The 19,079-nt window shown below is 47.7% G+C and overlaps 1 protein-coding gene across 1 annotated transcript in view; it reads left to right on the forward strand.

Moving 5' to 3' along the window:
- SCPEP1 (serine carboxypeptidase 1) overlaps window positions 1-19,079 on the forward strand; it is a 682,231-nt gene that overhangs the window by 33,853 nt on the left and 629,299 nt on the right. The gene's annotated exons all lie outside the window — the stretch shown is intronic.

Genomic DNA, 19,079 nt, shown 5'->3' on the forward strand with positions numbered 1-19,079 from the left:
TTGTTTGTGATTAGTAACTAGTGTAGTACCTAATGCTTTACCCACCTTGGTGCAATTTTTCTGTGCGCTGCTTCAAGGGCGTGGATCTCCTGCAGCATCATTATGTTGGGCGAGTGTCGTTCCAGATAGGCCCAGACCTTCCTGGCCTTTATCGGATTATTTAGCCCGTGTACATTCCATGATACCAATTTCAGGCTGTCAGCCATTTCTTTTTGATGAGTGGACCATTTCCTTAATCTTATCAACATTTCCTCTGTATTCTTCTATGTGTCTAGTCAACCCTTGCAACCTGTCCTTCCAGCCTTTTTATTTATAACACTTGGGTCCCAGAGGGCTCCACTCTCCAACTTCCTCTGTATAATTTTAACTTGTTTAACACCCCCAGCATCCCACCAGCCTCAATATCTGCCCCAACTTGATGATGTATTATCCCAAGAACCTTGGAAACTCCCCGGGGTGCTAGTTTGGCTGCCATGTCCTCCCGACCCAGCTCCAACATGCCCCATCTGAACTTCTATAGTTTTCTTCCAGCGTGCCTAGTTGCTGTGCTGCACAGCTGAATGATGGAATGAATCATAGTGCCAGTTTAGTCATTTTTATCTCCCCAGTCCATGCTGTCCCCCCGGTGGGCCATTCATTCGGGCGAATCGGGGGGCAGGTATGGAGGCCTCCACGTAGGGGAGTGCTTCTGCTGGGGTTTCAAAAAAATGTGCCTTGCCCCGTGCTGAATTCTTAAATTGGCTGGGAAGCTCAGAGTATGGTACTCGATGAGCTCTAAGGAGATGCTTAACCAGGTCATACGTTTTCCTCTGTGCCTGTACACCAGCAGCAAAACTTGGGTATATATGTATGTTACTTGATTCATAGCACAGTGTCCCCAATTCTTTAGAAAGTTTCAGGATTGCATCTCGGTCTCTGTAATTCAGCAGTCTTGCGATTATTGTGCGCGGAGGTGCTCCTGGACACAGCAGGGGGTGGGGGGAAGGGGCAAGCGTCCAGTGCGATCTTCCAACCAGGAATTACGACAAGAGCTTAGAGGGATCAAATAGTGTTTTATGCAAGTTCTCCACAAAAGGCTCCATTGGGCCTTTACATGCTGATTCAGGCACACTGATAACTCGGATGTTACGCCTGGAGCGTGATTCTAGGTCTTCATTTATTCTCCATCCTGTTGAGTTCTGTTTTTAAAGATGCTATATCATGGTCATGTTGGTGAAGTGTCTTCCGTAGTGTTGACTCTTGTTTCCACTTCATTGATACGACCGCTCTCCTTCTCGAGCTTCGCTTTCAGGGATCCCATTGTGGTGACAATGGCACCCTTTGTCATGTTACATAGATGCTATGGCCTGGATCCGCGGCGTGAGGCTCCCACCAACTCCCGTCGCCAGTTTGAGTTTTACACTGTCCAGTGATCTCAAGGTTTTTATTCACAGCGTTTTAGTTGGATGGATGTGTTATATTGGTCAGTTTATCAACTACCTTCTCCTCTATGGTCCTTTCATGATTGGTGGGTGCGCACAGTGCCCTCTCTAGAACTCTGGGAAATCTGGTATATAATGCTGCACGTTATTCCGGTATCGTTAACAATTGAAATTGATGGCGGTGCCTCAGTTGTTTGGCTTCCAATTCTATCACTGTATGGCGTAGTCCAGGCGGGCTAAACTCCACCTGAGGGGTGCCTTTGTAATGGGACTGTCAAGAACCCTGTCACTTTGGATGCTATTGCTGTGTCCTGTTGTCTGCTCAAGGATTATCTGCTGCACTCCTAGCAGGGCTATGATGAGGGCGGAGCTCTCAATTATGTTCAGTGTAGGATAATCGGTAACCAGCTTTATTGTTGCCCCCCTGTGAGATTACACAGTCAATGACTCTATGGTTCAGTGAGCAGTTTTATGTACCTGTTGGACATCACTTCACTAAATCCACTGGCATCCTTCCCAAGGATCTTTCAGTGGATGTGTATGCATTGTTAATACGCAGCAATTAATCAGCATTTGCTTTATATCATAGTGGTTATTGTACCATATTTGTGGAAATACCTTTGTATCTTGTGTAAAACCCAGTCAAGTGTATCTATCAACCTATACTACAGTTTCATTAACTTCCAACTGTAGTACTTCATTTATTCTTTCCAGATTCTTCTGTGTCAAGAGTTGGTGATACCCCGATAGGAGTGGGTCCTTTTCTCGTTTATCAGTCAGGTACCCCATGACCTTGCTCACTTTCTTTCATATATGCTATTACCCGCCTGGGGCAGAGCAAGGCATTAACCAGGTGCCCTTTTGTTTAATGCACCTAACCAAGACACAGTGGCCTATTTTAAGACACTATATAGTAAAATCAGTCCCCACATAGGAGGCACGGTCATATGGGGTGGGGACTTCAATTGCACGCTGAACCCCAGAATTGATAGGTCAGACACTAAACTAGATAAACCCACTCCCGCAGCGAAAATGCTACAAGCTCTGTTGATACTCGGGCTAGAAGATATATGGAGGCAGCAACACCCGAATGATGGGCATTACTCGCACTATGCTGCCCCACACAACCTTTACACGAGACTGGGTTATGTGCTTGCCGCTTCAGAACATGCTGGGGAAATGACGGGCTCAGAATATAAGGCGAGAATATTATCGGACCACTCCCCCCTTGGTCCTGAACTGGCGACATCAGCCCCATAGAGCCAGGATCCCAACATGGAGGCTTAGAGCCGAGGCACTGAAGGATACTGCATTCCGAGAGGACCTAAGGGAGGAGATAATTTGGTATTTTGATAATCATACAGGAAGTGTGGAGTCAGAGGGAACCCTATGGGAGGCCGTCAAGTTACGGCCATATCAAAATCTAGAGGGCTCCAAGGAGGTATAGTGCGAGAGCTACAGGAGACAGAAAATAAACTAGAAGTAATTATGAAAAGAGGGGGTATCTCACAGGAAGATGCCGAACAGGTGAGCCAATTGCAACAGGCGTGTAGTGGGCTCTGGGAGAGGCTATGCAACCTGAACTACAAAAAATGACTTTGAAAGAAAACACGGGGGCGTGGCTAACTAGCAATGAAGTAGGACGTCTTTCCTGGCAGCTCCTGGTGATCCGCAATCGATCCTCGCATTAAACATGCATATTGTCATTTGAAAACCCTGTCAACAGAGGAGAGAGCGTTGGAAGGTGCACTGCAGAGATCCTCCGACCTATGTGAGTGAAATACTGCAGGATCTGGAGATAATTGTGTCAGGAGCCACGGCATATTGCTAACAAAGGAAACAAAATGGCGGACCCGGACTTCAGAGGGCCCGCCAGCAACTTTGTATCAAGTAAGAAGCCTTGTCCTGCAAAATTGACAAACTTTGCTCCGGCGGCAGCAGCAGAAGCTGAGCCCGGTCAGTGATTTCGGCGCCCCTGGAGATCGAGGACCACTGAGCAGTGGGGCCGTAGGCGACTGATGGGGCCCGAGGACCTGACCAAGGAGAGAGCGCGGCAGAGACAGTCATCGGAGGGGGCACCGGATGACTTGCGTATGTGGTGGAAATAATTTCCACAACAGACATTTTGCAACACAGAATGGCAAGGACTCTCTGCTGAGGCCATTGGATTACGCACGCGTGTGCAACCACACGGCCACAATAAAAGAAACAGGAGAGACATAGCTGAGAAGCAGCCATCCACTATAAAGCCCGATTACACTGAGCCCTGCCCTTGCATCCGCATCATCAAGGCACCCCGAACGAACGTAGCAAGGTAGGGCAGTGGCGGGGCGCGAAGTGACTGAAACAGTGTGAGCCACTAACGTATGGGCTAATTGTGCACATATTGTGGTGCCCGCAGGGTGCCGCGGAGCTGAGCAGTGCCTCCGGTGCTGGAGCGCAGGATGGCCGGAGGGGGGTGGGCTGCAATGGCAGGCGCCGCACTGAAGACGCAGGGCAGTGCTCCACAAGCCGAGGAATGGAGCGAGTGAAGAGGCCTGCAACATTGAAGTTTAAGTGGCCAGGAAGAAGTGGGCTACATGCACACAGGCCAAGCAGGAAGCGTTTACCAGTGCCCTGCAAAGAATGAAAACGGGCAACAGCACACACTGAAGGAAGATGCCCGAATAGAGGTGGATGCAGGCTATGCTGGCACTATGGCAGAGTAGAGTGCAGCATAAGGGGAATAATAGTGGCATACAACGCACAATCAGTGGACAGGGGAATGAATGGTAGACGCTTCTCTGGCACAACAGACTGAGCGGCATGGGTAGTGCCACACACCGCTATCAGAAAACAAGCAATAACATAGATGGCACCCCCCTGCACCGAGAGCTAAACTGTGTCATGGTACGGCGGGACAGGCGTTCCCATAGAGGAGTGGCAGCAAGGCTCTGCAAAAATTACAAGCGCACAGACGCGCTCGCATAACTTGAGCTGGGGCGGAAGCACCCCCATATCGGTGAGGAGCGCACACAAGTACGGAGGACGCTGCGCTCAGAGATAACTGCCACGCGGCCTCTACAATTTAAAGGAATGACAGCCAAAGCACTCAAGTCCAAGGGGGGGAAACAACCCACCATTGAGGAATTTGCCCACACCACAAGCGTCGGGAGCAAGTAGTGGGGGACGCCAGGGCACTAATGCATCAGAGAAGACGGCACCCCAAGACCAACAAGTGCTAGCTGCCATCGCTGAACTGAAGTTATCGCTGGGAAACCAGATGGACACGGCACTACCGAACATGAGGACAGCGCTCCAGTTCAAAATGTATGCAGTAGGTGTGGAATTCAACCTGCTGCGGCAAGATGTGAGGGCACTATCGGAGCGCACGGGAACACTGGAAAAGGAGATAAAAAAGCAACACGACCATGGTCACTACCAATACTAAAGTTATCCACGTGCTGCAACAGAAGAAGTGGAAGGGCGGGCTCAAAGAAATAATGTGCGCATAATGGGACTCCCGGAAGGAGTGGAGGGCGCTGACCTGACGAATTATGTGGAAAATATGCTGCTACAGGAGATCACGGGCGGAGCGCTGAGCCACGGGTTTGCAATAGAGAGGGCGCACAGGGCCCTGTTAAGGAAGCCACTGCCGGGAGCCCCACCAAGGCCCATCATCACCAAAATCTTGAACTACAGGGACCGGGAGAAGGTTCTAGAGTACTTTCGCAAAGGGGGAACAATAAGCAGAGCATCGGCGACCATCGCCACCTACCCGGGCTACACCCTTCTGGTGCAAAGGCAGCGTTTGAGCTATGTCGCAGTGAAAAGGAGGATGCGTGAAGCTGGCTACAGATATGTTGCTGTACCCAGCAAAAAATGAAGGTGCTTCTAAGGAACAAAGCTTTGTTTTTTGAGACACCGGAGGATGTGGCCGCATGGCTGGACACACAGAATTGCCCGACGGGAGGGGATGACCAGAGGTAGGATGAGGGCGCAGAGTAACGCAGACACGAGCATGCGCTGAACTATGGCACTGAAGGCCTTATGTGAGATATGTGCAGCATACACGCGGACATTGGAACTGGATTATAATTGTTTGAGGCATGCAGTCATTGCATTATAGAAGGCTTTTTTCTAGGAGACTCGCTACCAACCCGCCAGGTAGGAGACGCACCTGCACCCCCAGTAGTTGGATACATTAGGATATTAGTAGCATAGTATCCCCCTGCTTGGTTCAGAGTATCGGTTAAGCTGTAGAAAGGGACTAGATGCGGGGTAGCCTGAAATCCAGTGATGGAGCTGGGCACTTCTTTAGGGAGTGGGGGAGGGGGGCGAGACAGAGGGTGGGTGGGGAGTGGAGGGACATGGGAGAGGATTTGGGTTGTTTATAGTTAGAAGGGTGTTGAGGGGATTGGAGGGAGGGGGAACGTTGAGTTGGGGAAGTGGGAGAGGGGAACAAGCTTATGTTTGCGCGCGGCAGTTAGATGGTGGAAGGGCAAAGCGGGCCGGAAGCGAGTTAAGATATGGACAAGTGATGGGGGACCTTAGATAGTAACTTGGAATGTCAGGGGACTCCACAATTATCTGAAAAGGAACAAGGTCATGTTGTACTTGGAAGAGGCAGACAATTGATATAGCCTTGCTGCAGGAAGCAACGTATTCGGCATATGTCAGAGGGGTGATTACTTGGATAGCGCCACATGTACCCTTTCAGTTATTGCAGCAGAAGCAGACGGGAGAATGGTGGGGATACGAGGGATGGTGGAAAATAGGGAGTTGTGCATTATAAACACGAATGCCGAAAGGCTCTGTATGGAAAAATTGGCCCATATCTAGGAGGCGCGATTGTCTGGGGAGGTGATTTCAACTGCACAGTGGACCCCAGGATGGATAGGTCAGATAATGAGCAGGATAGGCCCACCCAGGCAGCCAGAGTGCTGCAGACCCTGTTAGGTGACCTTCAGTTAGAAGACGTATGGAGAATGCACCACCCCAACGATAGAAATGATTCACACAACTCTGCTCTGCAGCACCTATATACCAGATTAGATTATATGTTCGCCAATTCTGAAGTTACCGGGGAGATAGCGAGCTCGGAGTATAAAGCGAGGGTCCTATCAGACCACTCACCGTTGCTCCTGAAATGGCAATACCAGCCCCCCAGACCCAAGATTCCAACGTGGCGGCTTGGAGCCAAAGCACTAAAAGACACAGAGCTCAGGGAGGATCTGAGAGAGGAGATAATTGAATATTTTCCGAAAAATACTGGTAGTGTAGACTCAGAGTGCACCCTGTGGGAGGCATTCAAATTAGTGGTAAGGGGGGGGGCAGTGATCTCAAAATCCAAAGTGCTCCAAGGGGACATAGTAAAAGAGCTGCAAAAAACAGATGGCAAATTAGAATCAATGATGAACAAAAGGGATGCCACCAGGGAAGACGCAGAAACCATGAGTCAATTGCAACAAGAATGTGGAGGATACTGGGAGAGACTATGTAACCTAAATTACAAGAAGTACATAGAAAGGCAACATGCTGGAGGAGATAAGCCAGGAAGGCTGTTGGCATGGCAAGCAAGAGAGGCCCAGACCTACGATAAGGGAGATAAGGGAAGAGAGTGGGCGAATACTAGACACCCAAGAGAATGTGAACAAGGGATTCCAGAAATTCTACCAACACCTATACACAGATGCAAGTTGAGTGGAGGAGAGCGTGATGAACGAGATACTGGAAGACATTGGGTTACCTAAATTGAGTATAGAAGAGAAAGAGACCCTGAAGGCCCCCATTACATTAGAAGAGTTGGAATTGGTGATTAGACAGTTGCCCACCGGCAAAGCCCTGGGAACAGATGGGCTCCCTAGCGAATTTTATAAAAGGTATAAATCGGAGGTGCTACCCCCGTTATTGCCGATGCTAAAAGAAGCGTTTGACGTTGGGAGGCTACAAGAATCACTGAGCGAAGCAACAATTATCCCGCTTCTTAAGCCAAATAAGCCTAGCACAGATTGTGGGTCATACAGACCGCTATCTATGTTAAATCAAGACAGCAAAATACTCAACAGTTCTGGCAAATAGGCTTGGTCGGGTTATAAATAAACTGATACACCATGATCAGACGGGTAATGTTCCGGGGAGAAGTATAGCCGATAACCATAGGCGGCTTCACTGCGTCATTGAACAGACGGAGAGAGATGCAAACGAAGTAGCAATAGTCTCACTATATGCGGTGAAAGCCTTCGACTCAGTGAGGTGGCCTTGGCACATGGCGGCCTTGAAGGAATACGGAATGGGGCCCCGTTATCTGAGATGGGTGACGCTACTGTATAGCTTACCGATAGCTAGAGTCAAGACAGGAGTGATTATCTCGGATAAGTGGCAACTCAGTAGGGGCACCAGACAAGGCTGCCCCTGGTCTCCGATGTTGTATATTCTAGCACTGGAGCCTTTATCGATATATCTAAGGCAACAATACGAAGAGATGGGAGTCCACACTAGAGAAGGGCCACACCTCGTATCACTATTTGCAGATGACATGCTGCTTTACCTGCAGTACCCAGAGGAAAATCTGCAATATATCCTAGAAATGATGGAACGATTTGCGACATTCTCCGGTATTGCGTTAACCCCAGGAAGTCGAGCATTTTCCCCTTGGGAATATACAGGAGCGTTGCGCTAGACAAACTGCCGGTACTGCAAATACCGTGGAAAATTAGCACATTCCGATACCTGGGTATAGATATTTACCATGAGGTGGAAGACGAACATAAATATAATACAGAGACAGCAGTAGCTAATAATGGGTACAGCATGAAGTTCTGGGCTAAACTCCCCTTAGCCATGATGGGAAGAGTGGCACTGCTGAAAATGGTGGTCTTGCCTAGATTATTGCACATTTTTGTGAACCTTCTATATTTGCCACCCAAGCGTTTTTTCGGTAAACTACATAGTTTATGTAGAGGGTTCATCTGGCACAACTCCAGAAACAGGGTAGCCTTATGGAAACTACAAAATGCATACGAGAAAGGGGGAATAAAACTGCCTAACTCTGAGATATACCATCCGGCGGGGCAGCTACAGTATGTAGCCAAGTGGCTGTCTGAAGAGACAACAGCAGAGTCCAGACTGCTGAGGGCTGAATGGGCACCCTACTTTCTGAAAGAACTAATATGGCTGCCCAGATCAGAGCTGAAAGGACGACCAAAACTGTTAGAACTAGGGTGGAAAATGTGGCATAAGGAATGCCAGATTATGTAGAACCCGTTACCGTTCCCCCCCCCCCTCAACCCGCTAAGCGCCGCTTGTAGCACTAAGGGGAGTAGACGAGCAACTAAGAAACAATTTGCAGGCATTGGGAACCGATGGGCATAGCAACAATGGGGGATGTGTGGCGGGAAGGGAGGGCACTGGAATTCACAACATTAATTGAGGAAACCGGAGTGCACCCTGGGCAATATATTACCCACACCAGAGTGTTAAGGCAGATAAAAGCCACGTGGGCAGAAGTAGTATTAGAGGACCAACCAGATCCGGTCATACACAATGTACGACATCTCAGAGGGAGGGCACGAGGTGTCCCGGATATATGAACTCTTAATGTCCAAGGTGGGGAAGGAAGTAATCCAGCTGAGACGGGAGTGGGAGGAGGATGCAGGAGAACCCATGCAAGACAGGCAATGGGGAAAGAGCACAAGGATACCATACGAAAGTGTCCAGGAATGCTAGATTACAACAGATCCAGTTATATATAACCCACGGAGCGTACATGACCCCTCCAAAGGATAGCACAATTTCGAAACACAGGTATACAAAAATGCCCCAAATGTGGAGAAGTGAATGCAGGGATGGCACACATGTTCTGGGCATGCCCAGAGATTCGTAAATTCTGGAGAGAAGTTACCCATCGCTTCACTGAGAAAGGTATCACACTGGACGTGGAATCGGTGTGGGCATGTATGGTGGGAGTATTTGCCAGACCCAGTAAAATGAAGCATATATACAAACTCAAAGATTTGCGTACATCCTGGCCAAACGTAGAATAGCTATGGGGTGGAAAGCAAGTCGGAGACCTCGGTTAGAGGTGTGGTGGCATGATCTACTAAAATGGGCAGAAGCGGAAACCGCAGGATGGTATGATGCGGCCTACAAGGGGGAAGACGAAGAAGTGGGAGCATTGATGGCCTGGAGGCAGCTAATATCTACATTAACAGCCTGCGCGCGCCAGCTTAAATGAACATGGCACCTCTGGGGGCACAGAGCTAGAAGTGCCCCAGGAGATATTCGGTCCAAGGTGCAACAAGTAAGCTTGAGTTAAGGGTGGGAGGGAAGGGATGACAGCGACAACATATGCTAATGTATAAGATGCTTGAATAAGTAATGCGTTCGCCGTCGGGCGTGCTGTGATGTTGTGTTTATTTTGGAAAACTTAATAAAAATAACACGCAGGGGGGTGATGAACCGGGAAGGCTGCTTGCATGGATATACAAGAACGAGACACCAAGACCAGCGGTTAGGGAGATAACGGGAGATGCGGGCCAAGTCTGGAACACCCAAGAGTGTGAATGAGGGATTCCTTAGATTCTATAAACGCCTCTATGAAGATGCAGGGGAAACTGCACAGCAAGAGATTCTAGAAACGCTAGAAGATATAGAACTACCTAAATTGAATAAAGAAGACCGAGAGCACCTGGACGCCCCAATCACAATAGCGGACTAGAGACCGTGGTAATGCATCTGCCCACGAGCAAAGCCCCTGGGACAGACGGGCTCCCTAGTAAATTCTATAAAACATTTAGACAAGAAGTGCACCCCCAGCTACTGGCAATGCTAAACGAGGCCTTCGAGAAAGGGAGACTGCCGGAATCCCTGAGGGAGGCGATGATTATTCCACTTCTCAAACCTGACGAGCCAGGCACAGAATGTGGGTCGTATAGACCCCTATCCATGCTAAACCAGCATAGTAAAATCCTCTCAGCTGTATTGGCGAATAGACTGAAGAGGGTAATAAATAAACTCATACACCCCAACCAAACTGGATGTGTCCCAGGCAGAAGGCTCCACCGTATTATAGAACAGGTGGAGGGAGACCCAAGTGAAATAGCAATAGTCTCGGTAGATGCAGTGAAGGCCTTTGACTCCGTAAGGTGGCCCTGGATGATGGTGGCATTGAGGGAATACGGGATGGGACCTGGGTATCTGCGGTGGGTAAAAATGGTGTATAGCTCCCCAACCGCCAGGGTCAAAACGGGAGCAATCATTTCAGATAAGTGGCAACTTAGCAGAGGCATGAGACAGGGCTGTCCATGGTCCCTGATGCTGTACATCCTCGTGATAGAACCATTAGTGATCTGCTTGAGACAGCAATACGAAGAAATAGGGGTCTACACTAAGGGGGGGCCACACTTGATATCATTGTATGCGGATGATATGCTGCTGTGTCTGCGCTACCCAGAAGAGAACTTGCAACACATCCTGGAGGTGATGGAGCATTACGCGACTCTGTCCGGCATAGCAGTGAACTCCAAAAAATCATGTATGTTCCCTTTGGGGAGGTACAGGGGAGTCCCATGGGAGAACTTACCTATTTTGCAGATCGCCTGGGAGACATTCAGGTACGAGGGGATTAACATGTATCACAAGATTGAAGACGAGCATAAATATAATACAGAGAGAGCAGTGGAGGGAATCGAGAATAGCATGGGGTTCTGGGCAAAGCTCCCCCTGGCCATGGTGGGAAGGGCGGCCTTGCTCAAGATGGTAGTCCTACCTAGGCTATTACATTTATTCGTATACATTCCACACATGTTGCCCAAACGGTTTTTCATTAAACTCGAGAGTATATGCAGAGGCTTTTTGTGGCACAACTCCAGAAATAGAGTGGCCCTATGGAAACTACAGAACACACATGACCAAGGGGGCATAAACCTGCCCAACTTTGATATGTACCATTTGGCAGGGCAATTACAATATGTTGCTAGGTGGCAGTCGGAAGATGAGACAGCAGAATCTAGATTACTGCAGAGGGAATGTGACCCTTATTTTCTAAAATATGTGATCTGGATACCCAAACTAGAGTTGCGTGGGATACCAAGATTGCTGGAACTGGGCGATATGGCACATCGCGTGTCAAGCTATGGTAAACTCGACCCCATGCTCCCCGCAGGCGCCACTAGTGGCGCTATGCGGGGGGAGATGAGCAATTGCGGAAAGGGATCCGCAAATACTGGGAGATGGTGGGTCTGGTGACCCTGGCAGATGTATGGCAAGAAGGGAAGGCATTGGCCTTCCAAACGATAGTAGACGAGACTGGGGTACACATGGGGCAATATATCACATATACTAGAATAATTAAATGGGTGAAAGAAACCTGGTCTGAAATACCACTAGCAGAACAACCTGATACTGCCATAGAAACCATTTATGATATCTCGGAGGGAGGGCAAGAAACATCCCGGCTCTACGAACTGGTGATGTCCAGAGTGGGAAAGGAACTGCTCCAATTGAGACGAGACTGGGAGGAGGAAACGGGAGAACCTATGCAAGGCGGGCAGTGGGAAAGAGCTCAGAGATATCACAAAAAGGTGTCTAGAAATGCAAGGTTGCAGCAGATACAGTTATGTCACCCACAGAGCATACATGACCCCCAGAAAGGTCACTAGATTTGGAAATAAAGAAGAACAAAAATGCCCCAAGTGCGGGGAGGGGGATGCCAGGATGATCCATATGTTCTGGGCATGCCCAGAGGTGGGAACATTCTGGGAGGAAGTTTAAGCTACGATTATCTGAAAAGGGAATCAAGCTAGATGTGGAATCTATATGGGCATGCATGCTGGGGGGGATTCACCAGACCACGCAACCTAAAACATGAATGTAAACTCAAAGACCTGGCCTATATCCTGGCCAAAAGGAGAATAGCCATGAGCTGGAAAGCAGCCCACAGACCCAGAGTAGAGGTATGGTGGCACGACCTCCTGAAATGGGCGGAAGCCGTGACAGTAGCATGGTATGAGGCAGCCGACGGAGGGGAAGATAATGAAGTGGGGACTCTTGTAGCATGGAGACAAATGGTAGCCTCATTGTCGGGATCCTCCCATGCCAATTCTAGTGAACAAGATAAGTCCGAGAATGATGAAGGGGATAAACCCCAGAAGAAGAGTAATCCGATAAACGGAAGTGGAAGCTCGAGTTAAAATGGGGGCAGGGGGGAAGACGGTAATAAATATGCAAATATGTGCTTGAGGAACTTGTAACCGAAAATGTCGGGTGCGATGGTTATGTTTTGTTTGTTCTAAAAATCAATATAAATTATTTTTTAAAAAAAGTATAATACCAGTTATCCTTATTACTTTCCGTTAGCACGCGGATGCCACTGAGCTTTCTATGTGGCCCAGTTATTGATAGCTCTGACTGGAGCATATGAGATGGATTAACATGTATGCTATGGTCCGATTACCTCTGTTTTGGGTCGTACTGCAGGGGCTTCTCCCCTGTTCCAAAAGGACCTGCTGGTTCTAGTGTAAGAAGATTCAATTCAACACTACAGCTAAGTCAATGCCTAGTCTGGGATACTGAATGGAAACCCTTATTGATATATCTTTAGGTCCAGTTCATGAGTTCTGGATGACTACCCCAATATAACACCCCTCTCTTAGAATCCCCCTGACCCCACTGAGCCAAGAAGTAGTTCTGTTTTGCAAGTTTAAAAGGTTTATTTGAGAAATAAGACAAAATATAGATACCATGCTTTTATAATAAATTAATAATCGATATCGCCCTTATAAATATAATGTTAATCAACAATGGGTAATCTGACACTAGCACACTTCTTTATAATCAATGAGGAGTTAGTATAGGATGGATCAAGTAGCAAAAATACTTTTATGATTTCAAGGGAAAAGCAATGAGGAATAAAATGCAGTACAGAAATACTTGAGATGATTTTAGCAAAAGATAATATAATCACTTTTTCTCTGACAATTCACCCCCCTTCCCTATGCAATGTAAGACATGGAAGTAGATGGAAAGAGGAGCACACAGTTCTCAGGAATGCAATCAAATACAATACGAAATTCAGTTCCCCCCCCCCCAGCAAGCTTAGAGAAAACCGGTATGAGTTTTGAAACACAGGCCCAAGTGCTTTGAATGTGGTGGCAATGAAGTGAGAAATGCTGAAAATGCTTTTAATTCCCTTTAGGGGGTTCAGGGTGAGTGAGAGATACTTGGGATGAGTTCAGGCTCACTTTAGCAATGATTCAGAGATGGTGATTAAGAGGCAAACGAATTTTTAGCAAGGAAAGAAATTACTGCTGATGGTTACACGTGGCTGGTTTTTTAACCAAATCACAAATTGCGGTAAAATTCACGAGTGCGTGAATCGCGATTACGGCATAAGTATAAGGAGTGGCGGTTTTGGGTTCGTTGGAAAGCTGAAATTTCTTTCCTAGGATGAACGGTTCCAGAGATATGAACGATTTTGTAAGGGTCGTTTTTCGGATTTAAAGTAACTCAAATTGACAAGTGACAGCTATGCAGCTTCAGAATTGACAGGTGACAGTTGTGCAGCTTTACAAATGACAGATGACACGATTTCTAGGAGGCTGTTCTACTTAGGTTAAAATAGTTTGGATTAGATTATTTTAAACTAAGAGCTTATTTCTGTCACAATCCGACCTAAGTACTCGCAATATATTTTGGAAGGACTGGACCTCGTCACGAATCTGATCAATCAGGCTAGCGGCACTTCACAGCGATCTGGTCTCTGGGTCTGCGGTTCTGCACGGTCTGGTCTGTCCGGATACAGCGGTCTCTGCACGGCTCCTGGATCTCTGCACTGGTCCTGGCAAAAGTTCTTGGCAAGGGATTCAAGCAGCTCGCCCGGCTGCGAGTAGCTTGCAATGATTTGAGGCCTGCTGCAGAGAACTCAGCTTGTGGTTTTAGGCCTCTGATTTAGGTTCTAAAGTATAAGTTCTAGGTTCTGGAGTATGTAGCTGGAGTCAGTCTGGAACTGGTATCTTCTGGATGTTGTGTGGTCCGGCAAAACTCTCTGCAGCAACTGGATTTGAATGTCCTCTCTAGCTTCCAGTGGCTCTTTTTATGTCTTTTGAAATTGGTTTGTGCGCGCAGCATCACTAAGCCAGCCCCTCTCTCAACTGATCATTGGTCAAGCTTTTCTCTCTTCCTTGATAGGGGAAAGGAAATGTGAGTCATGGTGATACTGTTTTATGGCCTGCAGAAAGGACACTCCCCTGTCAAATTGCACACAAATCTATATTTGACCCAAATACATATTCCACAGATACACAGTTGTTTGTCATTGCATACACACATCATGCATTACTGATGGGAGGCACTGTTCCGACCCTGGCGTTTCTAGGAGCTTGGGTAAAGAAATGGCAACTTTTTGCGCTTTTTAGTAGCTTTCCCCATATCGGATTTTTCTCCAAATTTATACAATTGTGTGCATGGCATGTGGGCATTTAGATAAGGAAGTGTCAGATTTTTAACAAGCATACATTTAGAGTAACAGCCTCTTTTCCGCTCGTAAACCCCCAGATCGTACCACCGGGTCCTAAAACCTCTTAAAATGTGGGCAGAAAAATCACAAGAATTATGCTATCATTTAGATAATTTTGACAAGTCCGCACCATGAGTTATGCATCTTTCTTAAAATCATATTCTGGCCAACAGGGGTGTATCTTCCCAGGTCACATGGTGGAGAAACCAGTCTATCCGCTTTCTTTAAGCTCAGCCTGTCCTCAGAGGGGGCTGCCCCTCCCCGTTTCTGCCAAGAGGAAGCCACTTTACGACCCTCCCCCCCCAATAAACCATCTGCCTGGGCCCTTTGTTTAGTTTCCTGCAGTCCCCAGGTAATTCAATCAGAGAGTGTGTGACCTCATTTTGGCAGGGGCATCAGAATGCAGCCAGGCCTGGGAACCTGCTGATCAGTTTCAACTCCTGTGGGGGTAGATGTCAGGCAGAATTGGAATCTCTTTAAGCCAGTTTTTAGCTACATGTCATTTTGGGTTCCCAGTCTAAATCAAACTTACAATTTTTACACATGCAGCTAGAATGCTGATTCTAAGTTCAAAACTATGACATTTCAACAGTGACAAACTATGTGACACTCAAAAGTAGGTCACTCATTTATTCTAAACATTTTGATTTTTGTGTCTTTCAGTTCAGTTTAGCACTCAGCCAGTCTTGTTATCAACATTATTTTGGGCTCTTCATCTTCCCAGATTTTGTAGGCACACAAAACTTCATTCTGCCAGATGCCTGCTGGTGTTCAGTGAGATTTTTGGATGTGTTGCAATGTTTGAAAATAGGCATTTTGAGCTGGCATTCAGAGAAACCAAAGGTAATTTTAAAGCGTTTTTTTTTTTTTTTGCTAACAGGCGCTGCTGTTTTACCTTTGGTACCCATTCCACTCATGGCACCCTGGCCCATCATGCTCGCACTGGTGGGTGGCAAGTTAGGCAACCATTTTGGTGTGCGCACAAACTGCGTGGTTCTCCTGGATACTGGCGCACATATGGGCTTTTTGGCCATCTTGGATTTTCTAAGCCCACAGCACCAAATGTTGCAGCATGATAGCTCAAACGTGGGTCAGGACACCCAACACTAGTCAGGGGCTCCAATACCCTTTAGCCCCCGCTTCTCCACCGCAGCAAATATGGCCTGCAAAGGTCTTTTGAGGCTAGGATTGCCACACTTCCGAATATTTCAGGGCCTGGCTCTCACCAGGAGTCAACTCCCCCCTTCTTCCGGCTGATTCATGCATAGTTGCCGGCACGCCACCAAGCTACTTTCATATAATTATATCTTGGGCATGATGAGGGCGCAGGTTCCCATGTTTGGACTTCATGTGCTCTGTCCCGTCCTCTCACCTAAGCGTTGTTCAAAGTTCTTTAATTAGGCACAAACAAGGGTTTATTGGCAAAAGGATTGCAGTTTGGGCCGAGGTGGCCATTTCACTTGGCTGCTCAACAGCGCCCCCATCTTGGGCCTTTTTAATTAAAATCTTTTATAACGCGCTTAGTACCGCGGGACCGGGATTCAAACCTTTGTTTCAGTGTTGGGCTCTGCCACCTGATTAGAAGGCCCAGGCCCTCAGCCTACCCCTATCAATTTCCAGACTGATCAATGTCTTGCATGAATCCCTTACCCTTGACCAGCGTGTAGAGGGCAAGGCCACCCCTTGATCTTCCACCCCCACCCCCACCCCGCCCCCTCCCGGGACTGATGATCCAGAAGAGAAGGAAACCACCCATTATGTGGCCAATAGGTAACCACTTTGATAACCGAGGTCCTGCTCAGTTTGATCTTTTGTGTTACTTGGATAATCGGGGGGAATGGGAGGAAATGCATACAGCAGCCCCTGAGACCAATTCACCCATTCTCTGGAACCCATAGCAGAATCTGTGGACACTTCTCAGATGACTGGGAGGCAAACAATTCCAATATTGGTATCCCAAATGTCCGACAGATCTCTGAAAAAGTCTAATCTGACAGGACCAATTCCTGAGAGCTTGTTAAAGTCCTGCAGAGACAATCTGCCTCGAGATTCTCCACACCTTGGATGTAAACCGCCTTAAAGGACAGCAGGTGTTTTTCTGTCCAGGACCCTATATTCCATACTAAGGCATTCAGGAACCCCGACCCTGATGAGCCCTCTCCGCCCAACCCATCCCCTCCACAGAGCCCTGTACATTTCCAACAACTCCCTCCAATTTGAGAACCTAAGGAAATCCTCCTGATCCCACTTCTCCTGAACTGCCATGGACCCCAAAGTGGGCCCCCAATCCAAGGCTGCTGGCATCTGTGGTTATAAATGTCTTCTACCCCAATCCCTTTTCGTGGATTATCCATGCATGGCCAACACCCCAGAGCCCTCCTTAAGCATTGTCATACTGTGGTATGGGAATCGTAAAATTGGGAAGCAGGGACCCAATGCCTCAGGAGATGTACCACCAAGGTTTCACTGTGGAGACCCTGGGAGCAAGAAGACATATAACTCCATGTGACCCGAACCCCCTGAATCTTTCATGCTAAAAGCCAATGCTTCCTCTGTATTCTCGTCGGAGAAGTCTGGACACGAAGAGCTCCCTCCCGAGGGAGGAAGTCATTCCCCTATGAAGGTCAGATCATGGGAAGGGACCAGATGGGATTTTTGCAAATAGATCAAAAGCCGCCAGTCCTCAAGGGCCTTAGAGAGCCAGAGAAGTTGGATTTGTACTCCAATCCCCCTTCCACCCGGCAAGTTCTGATTTGAATAAGCAATTGTTAGGGGAAGAGTTGAAGCCCCTTCAGGTGGAAGTCAGCCACCCAGGGAGGCACTAGCTTTGTAAAAACCCTGAGGGCTTTCTTCAACCCAAAAGGAAGAACCTGGAATTGATCATGCCCCCCCGACTGCAAATCTGAGATGTCCACTATGATGGCCACATGGTAGGCATCCTTTAGGTTTATTGACACCAACTGGTCCCCTTGCACTATTAAGGAAATGATGAATTCCTTCCCTATGAGGGGCTTTAAGATCTAGATTCAGTCTGAACTTTTCCAAGGGTTACGGAAGACCCACACCCACTCCAATGCAGCTGATCTGGGGAACCTTCACAGTTGCCCTGCTGTCCTGCAGCTGCAAGATGACACTAGACCTGGGTGTCTTTTTTTTTTTTTTATCATCCTGCTCCTTGGAATAGGCATCATGGTCATGACTGATGGCAGCAGAGGGGCTAGAAACTATATCTGATATCCCCTCTGGATTGCCTGGAGAGCATAAATGTCTGACCACTTGTTCAGAACAGAAAAAAGTGCTGCCACCCACTGCCCTTTGCATTTGCATAGAGGTTTTCGTCCTTCCAGGACTTTAGCAAAACCCATGTGCCTTTTTGAAAGGATCTGGTTCTGCCTCCTGTTCAATGAGCCTGACATTTGAATCCTCTGTCTCTGCTGTTTAAGATCCATAGACATTGACTCTAAGGGCTAAATGAGGATCAACATGGACTATGGGGAGGAGCCCACAATTTGTAAAAATCCTCAGACGCAATGGAAAACAAATGTTGCTCACGCCCTACAGCCCAAACCGTTGGATGGATTTTCATCAAATATGTGGCAGCAGCGTCAGCTTCGTCCCGAAAGCATGCTTTTGTAAATTTGTTTTAAATCTGTCAGTTTTTTTAAGAACAGCAAAAAAGTTGGTCCAAACAAGTGATATCTGGGTCTGGTCCGCAGACACCCCCCTGGACCAATCTGGGTCCGGCATTATGTCCGCGGACATTGGACGCGCCCGCTGATTGGATGGTGAAAAATGTGAGCTGCGTCTTATTTTTGGAAACGGTCGCTTTGTTGGATCTGCGGACTAGCTGTTGCTCACTGCGGACAACGCGGTGTGGAAAACACATTTGGGGTTATTTGGTTGAGCCAAAAGAGGGGCTCGAAATAGTGGTGGAGTGGAATAAAGTTGACATGGAGTTGTTTTTTATAGGTGAAAAAGGGGTTTGCAGTTGCTGTCACCCTTTGCGGTCCGCCGATATCTAATGGATGGCAGGGGGTTCTGGGGTTTGTTGTTTGACAGTGTATTGTACGTACTTGTTATGGTTTAATTCTGTTGTGCTGGTTGTGGCCAGTGGCCGGCCACTGGCAACGCACACTATAGTAATGTGTATAATTATCAGTAAT

Source organism: Ambystoma mexicanum, chromosome 3q, assembly GCF_040938575.1.
Source record: "Ambystoma mexicanum isolate Mex_15411 chromosome 3q, UKY_AmexF1_1, whole genome shotgun sequence".
Lineage (NCBI taxonomy): Eukaryota > Metazoa > Chordata > Amphibia > Caudata > Ambystomatidae > Ambystoma > Ambystoma mexicanum.